This window comes from Rhinolophus sinicus, chromosome 14 (genome assembly GCF_057876585.1).
Source record: "Rhinolophus sinicus isolate RSI-liver-muscle chromosome 14, RSI-T2T, whole genome shotgun sequence".
Classification (NCBI taxonomy): domain Eukaryota; kingdom Metazoa; phylum Chordata; class Mammalia; order Chiroptera; family Rhinolophidae; genus Rhinolophus; species Rhinolophus sinicus.
In genome coordinates this window covers 38874216-38884856 of record NC_142514.1, presented here as the reverse complement: position 1 = coordinate 38884856, position 10641 = coordinate 38874216, and the positions used below count along the sequence as shown (strand labels likewise).

Below are 10641 nucleotides of genomic sequence, written 5' to 3'. Positions count from 1 at the left end.
CCTGGGGTGGCTGGTCCTGAGCCACTGTCAAGCTCCTGCTCTGCTTCTGGAGGGGCTCTAGGGAGGAAAATCTGGGACTCTCACACCCCCAGAGTCAAGAGCAACAGAGTCAGAAGGGCTCTTAGCAGAATGTCTGATTTTGCAGCTATTTGGGGAGTAGGGCCAGTGAAGGGAGAGACCTGTGAGAGGACCCCCTTCAGCCCTGGGATTAAAGGTGAAGCTCCTTGTGTGGCATTCAAGATTCTTCAGTGTCATTCCCAAACTGTCTTTCCATACGCCTCATGCACCTGGCTGATTCCTACTTCCCCTTCAAGCTTCCTTGTCAGCACTTCTAGGGAGTCCTTTCTCACTCTCTCTCCAGTTCCCCAGTGTGGGGACAGAGCCAGGAGTGCAGTTTCCAGGGGAAAGGTGCTGGCTCAGGTGATAAATGGCCATCAACTATGATTGGAGGGCCATCAGCTGTGGCTAGTTGGCAGTCAGCTGTAACCAGTGAGCCATTGGCCACTAATATAACTGCCATGGCTATGCTAGCAGAAAATGGGGGCTAGCAAGAAGATGGTGGCTGAGCTAGCAAGCACGGATTGCGGTTAGCAAGTGAGATTGGCTGGCAGAGAGACAAGTGGATGGCAGGTTGCAGACAGCGTGGCTCCTGCTTCCTGTGTCTCCAACCCAGCTGCCAGCGAGAATATAGTGGTCTGACTCCCCTATCCATGGCTCCGTGGGTGTTCCTTTTTGGCCTCACCATATCCTGCGTTCTTATGTGGGGAGCGGGAGCTGAGACCCCGCATGAGTCCCTGCATGACACCCAGTCTGAGTCAGGTCCTCCTGTGGGATCCCAGGTCCTTGGCATCCCAGTTCTGGACACCCTAGGTCATCACTGCCTGTTTGTGTGCCTACTGTCTCCAACGATGGGGAGACAGTGTCCGTGGGCTCCGTATCCCAGCCCAGGGTCTGTAGCCAGGAAGTCCTCAATAAAGCTTTGCTGAATTGGAGAGGAGGATACTTTTAGTGCATGGTCACATCAGTTCCAATCAGCTCTGGGACCTTTCAGAGGCTTGCTCTTGCTCTGCTGAGTCTTCTGTAGGGAAAGGTGCCTGTGAAGAGTAGCGAGAGGCAGGGGAAAAGGCCAAGATCTAACACCAGGTAGGTTTGGGTTCAAATCTGTTTAGCTGTTCAACTGATTTAGCTGAGCCAGAATATTCTCAAGAGTTAAAGGCTGTGATCCCCACCACAGAGGCAGATAGGGTGTGATGAATAAATGAGATAATGTGAGAAAAGCAACATCCACAGGTCAGGTACACCCTTGCTTAGTAAATTATGGAAGTGTTAGAACTGTAGAAAGTGCAGAAAACCCAGCTGCCTAGGGAAAAAGGAATTCATTCTGGCCAAGGGACTGAGGCAGGGAAAGCTCTCTACTTGAAGGGAATTCTGAGTTGGGCTTTGAAGGATAAATAAAAGTTCCCCATAGTCAGAGGAAATTGAGATGAGAAGGCTGAGGGTCACATAATGAGAGTACTCCCAGTCTCTACATGGAACTACAGCAAGAAGAATTTTGGTTAAGAACTAGGAAGGACTTCTCATGCCAGAACTTTGGGCAGAAGTCTATTCCAGGATTTGACTAAAGGTGTAAAATAGCCTAAGAAGGGTCAAGGGCCCCTTTGCCATAAATCAAAGGTCAACTGGTCCATTCCTCTATGGCTAAGCCACACAATTACTTTTGTCCTTAAAACTGCTTCCTTTGTGCTAGAAGTGAGTCCCACCTTGAGTGAGCAGCAGAAGGGGGAGGCTCCCCCCAATTCCTGGGTTTGGAGCCAACAGGCTGAGCCTGTGGCCCAGCATGCCCCTTCCCTCCCTCTCCAAGAACCTGAGCCCCCACTCTGCCTGGGTCCTTCATTTGTCCCTGAAGCCTTGACCCAGGGCAGTGACACCAAATTATTAAATAAGCCCCCTTTCCTGAGCCAGGGAGGGACAGAAGGGGGCAGGGTCCACTTTCTAGGTCAGGACTCCTTGCCCTGTACTTCCGTCCCTAGTCCATGTTTTTCAAAACTAGACCTACAGGAGAGGGAGAAGGAGAGGGTGAGAATGCTTCTGTGTGTGACTGTGTGTGTCTGTGTGTCTGTATGGAGAGAGGGAGAGCAGAGCCTGGGAGTGTGTGTGCGTGTGTTATGTTGTGTGTGGAGAGAGAGGGTGACAGAGAGGGAGGGAGGAAGGAGGGAGGGAGATAGGGAGGAAGGGGGAGAGAGAGAGAGAGAGAAAGGGAGAGAGAAAGAACAGAGCCTGGGAATGTGTGTGTGGCTGTGTGACTGCGTGACTATGTGCAAGAGACTGTGGGGTGTGTGTGTATGTGTGGCACTCCAGCAGCAAGCTGTTACCTTAAAGGCACAGATCCTGCCTCTGCCCTGCTCCCCTCCACCTCCACCCCAAGACAGAACTACCTCCCACCACCATCAGCTGGGAACCAGAGCAGGCCTGTCCCCAGTGACTCCTGCCTGAGGGAAGAGAAGCAAGCCCAGGCCCCCCCCACACCACCACCACCATGGCTGAGGCTTTGAGAGCTCAGAAATAGGTCCTACCAGAGGAAGGAGAAAGAGGCTTTCTTTATTTCTGAGGAAAGCAGGGCCTCCCTGAGGACTGGGGGCTGGGGAAGGGAGGAGGCCCAGCTCTGGGGCAAAACTGTTTCCTTGGGGTCCCAGCTCCTCATTTACTAGGGGTGGGGTGGGTGAAGGGAAGCCACAACCCCCCACACCTCTTTTGCAGGGCAGGGACACCAGCAGAGCTGTGCAACAGTCACGGATGGAGGCCATGAGGGTGTGGGTGGTGGTAGGACAACTAGGAGGGTCTCCGTTGCAGACAGGAAGCCCCTACCTCAGGTCTGCACTCTCAGGCAGCTTTCCTGCCATCTTGGCAGCTGGAGCTTGCACAACAGAACGCAGGGGTGTTTGTTTTCTTCCCCACAGCAACCCGCCCCTCCCCCAACGCTCACACCCGGTTTTGGCTCCAAGGCAGGAGGTGATGGGTGGAGCACCAGGAGGCTCAAGACCAGGTTTTTCCTCTTGCTTCAGCCTCCTACTCGCTGTGTGACCCTGGACAGGTTCCCTCACCCTCTCTGGGCTGCCGTTGCCTGCTCTGTATAATGGAGACGTTGGGTTCAGAGATTCTCCCAACACACCTAGCTCTGACCTTCCCTGGTTCTGGGTCTTATGATGGGCATCACTTGGTGAGAAAATACTTCAATCTAGGAAGAGGATGAGAAATTAACCTGCCCAGAATCCCCCTGCCCTATCCCAGAGCCACAAAAAGTAGTGACGCTGAAGTGTGCACGAAAATCTCCAGGCCCAACTCTTCCATTTTACAGTTGAGGAAACTGAGGCAGTGACTTGCCCGGGATGCACAGGGAGTGAGAGCCAAAGCTAGGACCAGGGCCCCAGCCTACAGCTACGAGGCAGAGTCCAGGTCGCCGAAGGAGCAGCGGGAGCGGGGAGGCCCGGAGGAGGAGAAGGAGGAGGAGGAGGAGCAGGAGCCGGGGGCGCGCCCCACCGGCCGCGGCCCCCGCGGGCCCCTTCCGGCCCCTCCCCCAGCCTGCGCACCGTCCCGCCACCTGCTCCCCCGCCCGCCGGGGCGGGGCCGCCGCCCACCGTCTCCATGGCAACGCGCGGCCCAACCGGCCGCCCTGGCCTCTCTGCAGCGGCTCAGCCCATCTGGCCCCAAGCCCGTCCCAGCTGGGCTGCCCGAGGCCCGGCGCCCTCACAGCCGCGCAGTGGCCCGAGACCAAGGCAGGAGCTCCGGGCGTCAGGCCCCTCCCTACCCTTGCACCTGAGCTGGCTGCTGGGCCCATCCTGAAGGGTTAGAAGCCACCCTACCCTCTGGGATCTCACATTATAGAGACGCCCCTCCCCAGTGTCCACCCAATGGGGCAGGAGGCAGCATCTCCGTTTTAAAGGCCAGCTTTCTGGAGCCAGCCACCTGGGCTCAAATCCCCAAGTAGTGTGTACTTAACCTTTTACCCATCTGAAAAATGGAAGTGATCATAGAACCTGCCTCATAGGGCGGTTGTGAGGGTTAAATGGGTCAATAAAGAAAAATACATGGAGTTAGCACTCAGTAAATACCAGCTATTATTATTACTACAGATGGTAAGTGCTGCTGTAAAAGAGGGCTATGGGAGCCCAGAGTAGGGGTCCTTAACCCAGCCTGGGGGCAGCAGGGAAGGCTTCCTAAAGGAGGTTATGCTGGTTGGAATCTTAGGAAGCAGCATTTAGCCAGGAAGCCAAAGGGAAGAGGGAATCGCATCAGCAAAGATACAGAGGTGGAAAACAGCAGGGTGAGGGTAGTGGGGAGGGAGACTTGCAAAAGCCCTTCAGTGTTGCTGGCGAGTGTAGAAGAGCTTGGATTTTAGATGGAGGGCGCTGGGACAGGAGCCACTGAAAGGTTTTGAACAGAGACACGACATGTTTCTTGTTTTTCTAGAGATTATTTAGGCTGTTGTACATGCAATAGCTTGGGGGTCCAGTGGTCCCTTTGAGAGATGATGAGTCCTGAACAAGGGTAGATGCAAGGTCAGTGGAAGGTGGGGACAGAGTCATACCTATTAAGGAAGTAGATATGGCAGGATGGTGACCTATGGATTGCATACGGCTGAAGAGGGCAGAGTTAAGAATGGACTTGCACACGTAGGTTGTGGGCTTGGGCACTGGGAAGGGTGGCAGGGCCAGAAGAGGGGCAGGTCTGGAGGTGGGGAGGAAGATGATGAGCTGCGAGTGTATGACAAGCTGAGAATATTTGAATTTGGAGCCAAGAGACCTGGACTGGACCATCCACGTGTCTGGATGGTCACAAATCTTGCCATGTTCTGAGAGCTGCCCCAGAGTCTGCACGGGGTGGGAGCCCTCACTAGGCCACATCCTCCTGAGAAGAGGTCTTAGGCTTCAGGATTCCATTTAAGATTCTAAGAATTCTAAGCTGCTTTTTCACGGGGCCAAGTAGAACTTATGCAAAAGGAATTTAGGAATTTTAACCTAAATTCTATGTATGCCGTTATCTCTTTCTGACGTTTTGGGGTTTTGGAGAGTTTTGGGGGGTGAGGAATGGTACAGAAGAGAACAAGGAGATAGCATGTTGTGCTGACCTGTCCCAGCTCTGTTGTTTACCATCTGTGAGGTCTGAGGCAGTTGTTCTCACCGAGACTCAGTTTCCTTCTAGCTACCTACCATGCAAGATTATTGTAAGAATTACATGGGCTGCTGGACACAAAGCTCCCAGCATGGCCTCTGGCCATCTTTGTTAAACATGCGAATTCCAGAAGCTTCTCCAAGACCAGAAAGATGACTTTCCATGAGTGGGTCTGGGAAACTGCAGGTAAAACTGGCCCATCATTAGATCAAAGCCTCCAACTACCACCCTGGGACTCCTTTAGCACTGGCTCCTCCATGGGGGCAGCCTACCCTGAACATTTAAGGCCTGGGGCAAGAGTTGAAATGGCAGCCCCCTGCCAGGTTCCTCCTTCTCTTCCCACCTGCTTCATCCCTACTACAAGAGTCCTTATATGCAGATGCGTGGACTCAGGCTTCATGGCCAAGCTCCCAGGCACACCTACCTCCCCAAACAACTCCCTTGTCCACCCCTCAGGCCTAGGGTTGCACACACCGGCAGCACAGTCCACTGGGAGGACAGACTCAAGTCCTGGGAGTGTGCTCAGGGCCCTTTGGGCAGGAATTCCAGATCTCATATACCTGGAATATGATCTAGAATGATAAGCTTGGGCTCCAGCTGAGCTTGTCCCTTGGCCCCTTGGCCCCATGTACATCTCACCTTGTAGGGAGAAATGGGGCTGGAGGAAGGCATAGGGCAACCCTATAGGAGAGAGTTCAGAGCAGAGGCCCAGCTGCCCCAGATCTATGGGCACCCTGTTTAGTTCCTATCAGCCTTTCCCACCAAGGCCCTCTGGCCAGCCCAGTGGTTCCCAGCAGTCATATCATGGAGGCTGCTGCGGTTTGTTTGTCCATTTGCCTGGCCCCTGCCCAGCTGAAGTCATCTCAGACTTTACCTCCAGCCTTTGCTGGCACTGAGAATTACAGGGTTCTGAGACCTCCCACACAGCCACCTCATGGGCCATCACAGCCCGTATGTGCCCAGTCCCTGGTTTGTCATGGGAGATTAGGTTATTATTCTCCTTTAAAAATGAGGAAACAGGCTTGGAGAAAGCAAAGGAAGACTTAGTATTAGAGAGCACCTACTGAATGCCAAGGGCTGAGGTAGGTGCTTTTTAAAGACATGACCACACAACACCCCTGTCAGAATTATCCCCAATTTACAGGTGAGGATACTGTGGCTCAGGAAGGAGAGGTAACTGACCCAAGGATTACGCAGTTGGTAGGAGGCAGAGTCAAAAATCAAACTCAGACTAGTCAGGCTGCAGAACCTAGACCCCAGGGACACATAGTAGGCCTTCAGTAAGTCTTGCCAAGAAGAACTGAAGCGGTTGGAAACCTGGGCCCCATCTCCAGTCAGGGTCACAGAATGTGAGGAATGTTCACCCCCAGGGCAGGACCATGGGCAAGGTGACCTTTGGAAAGATAAAGTCGAATTCCAATACTGAAAAGGAGACTAGCAGAGGTGGGCCTAGAGTGGTACTGCCAGGAACCAGGACCAGCTGCAGCCAGACACCCACCCCACCCCCCCAAACCCCTCGGTGAGCCAGGAGTTATAACTGGGGCATATGATGCGGGGAGATACTGCTACACCTTACTTAGCTCCTGCTGTTCCCTCAACTGGAATCTCCTTTCCCCCACTCTGTCAATGACACCTCACCCGCTATGCCTCTAACGCTGTCCCCAGTTCTCACCTGAACATTTCTACGTGGAGGGCCCTGGGGAATCTCAGCCATAACTGTCCATAACTAAGCTCACCATGCTCCCTGATTACCTCCCACCATCCTCCCTGGAAATGCCACCGCCATGCCCCTACTTGATTGCTCAGATGTTAGGGTCCTAGCCCTGCTTCTTCCTTCTCCCTCTTACTCCATCCAAACTCAATCTCCTAACGTCTCTACCTCTCCTTGCTGCCTCTGGTCTCCAGTCTCAGACTGCCGAACCCCATCTCCTTAAGGCAGCCAGGGCAGAGTTGTCAGATATAGCATATAAAAATACAGGCCTCTCAGTTAAATTTGAATTTCAGATAAATAGTAATTTTTCAAGATCGTGTCCCAAATGTTGCATGGGACATACTTATACTAAAAAATAAGAATAATCTGTTGTTTATGTGACATTTAAATTTACTGGGCATCTTGTATTTCATTGGCAACCTTAAGCTGGAGTGTACTTCATCCCTTAAACCTCTCCAGTGGTTCCCTGAGGGGCGGAGGATGGAGAAAATGCCCATGTTGGAACACTCTTTCCACACTGGTCCTCCTCTGCCTGTCTTCAGCCCCCTTTCTTTTTTTTTTTTACATATGGAACGCTTCACGAATTTGCGTGTCATCCTTGCGCAGGGGCCATGCTAATCTTCTCTGTATCGTTCCAATTTTAGTATATGTGCTGCCGAAGCGAGCACTTCAGCCCCCTTTCAATTCTCAAAAATCACCTCCTCCAGGAGACCTGCGAACAGCTATAGACTGGGTGAGGGGCTACTCTGTACAATTAGAGGCCCCCATACTTCTCTTGTCAGAACCTTAGGTGCATTGCTGGTCCCCCATCAGTAAGAGCTCATGAGACCGGCATCTTTTCTTTTGTCCACTGGGTTCACTCTCCAGCTCCTAGCACCTCACATGGCACCTAGAGTAACTTGCTATGGAACCCTGGCTAAGCCTATTGCCTCCTCTGGGCCTCAGGCTCTTCATCCATATGAGAACGGGTCATCTAAAATGGTCTGTGAGGCCCCTTCTAGTTCTAGTGCCTGCCCCTTGCAGCCTGACCCTGCACTTTGACCCTGGAGATCCTGGGTCAGGATGGTGTAGCAACTCATCTTGGAAGACCTGAGGACAAGCCCTAGATCTGCCAGGATGTGGCCTCAGGCAAGTTCTCTCAGCCTGACTTTTCTTCTCTGCCAGGTTCTATACTTATGGGGATCACACAACCACACTGGTAAGGTTGTTAGGAGACTGAAATCGGAGAGGCAAGGTATGCAGCACAGTGCGGGGCACTTTCCAAGCCCTGAAGGAACAGAGATTCCCATCTGCCCTATCCCTCAACTGGGAGGTCTAAATGCCCAGGAGGGGCCCTGGGGAAGCTGCAGGAGCTCCAAGAGAAGGAGGGAGGGAAAGAGGAGGGAGGGAGAAAGAAGCTAGGCTGGGAGCATTCAGGCAAGACTTTAAATCTGGTCTTCCATTTATTTATTTATTTGTTTGTTTGTTTGTTTGTTTGTTTTTAAAGGGCCTGAGCATCTTCTGTGAGAGACCTAGGAATCAATCGCACTGACAGAAAATCTGAAGTCCACACCCCCCTCCCACTCATTTGGGGGCGGTTAATTTTCAGCCTAAATGGAGGGCGGGGAGCATGTGGGTAAATGGGGAGCAGCCTCAGAAGACCTGGGTCCAAGGAGATACCCAGGTGGGGGGTTTTGTCCAGACTTATGGTTCCCATAATCTCTGGCCTCCCTAGGTCACCCCAAATAAACATGCAGCTTGAGTGAGAACAGGGTGCTCACTGCCTTCAAGACAAGCTCTTCCACCACCCCCATTCCAGTCCCCTTACAACCAGTGGGCCCATGAGGCAGGGAAACCCTGGCAGGCCCCTGGGGCTGGCCCCACTCTGTGACCATGCTCTGCCAGTGCTTGAACAGGGCCTCACCACAGCTCTGTTTTGGTCTCCTCCTCTGGACAATCTGGGGCAAGGAGTGGAGAAGCTCCCAGGACGGGCAGACCAGGGTTCTGGAGGGTGAGGCTGCAGTGAGTAAGTCAAGTGCTATGAGAAGGACATGAACTCGTGCTTCTGAACAGGAATAGTAAGACAAGGCTCTGTCACACCACCTCCTTCTCCTCTTTCTGATCGTCCCTGTCCCCTCTCCTGCCTCCTGCCTCCTCTTGCTTCCCTGCTTGTCTTTCCCAGCCCCTGCTAAACCAGCTTCCTGTCGCCCATTAATCAGGCCTGATCTGACCTCAAGGCCAAAGAGGCAAGAAGAAGAGGCAGGGAGGGAGGAAGAAAGGAGAGAGGGAAGGAGAAAATTAGCTTTCATTGAGACCTGGTCAGCTTTGCTGAGTTTTGCCTTCACTGTCTCCTAGAACCCTCCAGCCACCCCACAAGGCAGAACCTATTTACAGGGGAGCACACTAAGCCTCCCAAATCCTAGATGTTAGTTCTGGCAGACAGTCACACAAATGATAAGGAGCGAGCTTTCAAGATTCCCCTGCTTATTCTAGGGCTCCAAGGTGACATGCAGGGACTTAAACTGACCCAAAAAAGAAGACAGTCTCCCACATCCTGAAGCTGAGTTCTAGAGAAGATCATTTAGGGCTTGAAGATAGTCAGAGCAGGTGGGAGGCCTGGGCTGGCCAGTCCCTGTCCCAAACAGGCTCGGTGACTTGGGGCTAGTCACTTCACCTTTCTGAGAATCCCTTTGTCCAGTTAAAATCTGGCTTGGAGTAACCTTTGCCCTCAAGGGAAAGGTGATAAGTGCCTGGCTTTGAGCTAGATAATTTTAAATCCTGGTTCTACTCTTCCCTAGTTGAGTGGCTAGACAAGTCACTGCCCTCTCTGACCATCACTTTCCACCCGGGTGAAATGGGGGTGATGAGGCCACCCACATGGGGTTTTCTGAAGATTGGGAGAGAGAAGGTACGTTGAAAGGATAGCACAGTGCTTGGCACCTTGGAGGGCTCCACAGCTGGTGGGAGAAGGGTGCAGAAAAACCCGACAAGAAAGCCTACTGACGGTGTGATCTGTGGGACATAGGGCTACAAAGTTCCTACCACCTTGCTGTGGGACCAGGCAAGTGGCTTCCCCCACCCCCACCCTCCAAGGTGCCAAAACACTCGTGGGTCTAGGAGGGCAGACTTCGTCACCCCCATTTCACCCGACTCATATGTGAGCCCTTTCACCCTCCTGGACCCTCAGAGAGTAAACCCTCACCCATTCCACCCTGTCCTGGCCCATACACATCCATCCTGCTCCATTCTTTCCCATACCAGCCCAGGTCTCTGTGGTTAGAACAAAACGGGCATTTGACATTCTTTGTCTGGCATACACACATTCTGTGAGTGGGACCTACCAGGCCTTGCAGCTGGGACCTGCCACCTTCCCTCCAGTCCTGGCCCAGCTCTCCAGAGAGCTTTGCTCTAAGAGGAGGGAGGGAGGAAGGGGCCTTAAAGGAGCAGAGCCTTCTCTCAGAAAGTGTCCATGCCCCCACCCCCAATTAGAATGGGCAGGAAGGAAACTTAAGTGGGGAGGGGGACAGGCGAGGTGACCAAGGAGATTGCAGTCTGTAATATGTTTGAGACTGGGGTGGTGGCTAAAGTGGGGCTAAAACCTAGTCTTCTTCTGGCTTCCAGTAGAGGGCTGTTATGAACTGGTTTCTTAGTATCTTTTAAAAGAACTAGTCCCTACCTTGCCTTGATTTGCTGTGTGACCTTGGGTGAGTTCCTTTCCCTCTCTGGGCCTTGGTCTTTCTTGTATAAAATGAAGAGAAAGAACTGAAAGATCTCTGCTGTGT

At 52.8% G+C, this 10641-nt stretch overlaps 1 non-coding gene across 1 annotated transcript; it reads right to left on the bottom strand.

Moving 5' to 3' along the window:
* Positions 1 to 7441: 7441 nt before the first annotated feature.
* On the bottom strand, positions 7442 to 7548 carry LOC141572629 (U6 spliceosomal RNA). Its single transcript, XR_012497937.1, has one exon. It is a non-coding gene; the product is annotated as a U6 spliceosomal RNA (small nuclear RNA).
* Between the last annotated feature and the right edge of the window lie 3093 nt (positions 7549 to 10641).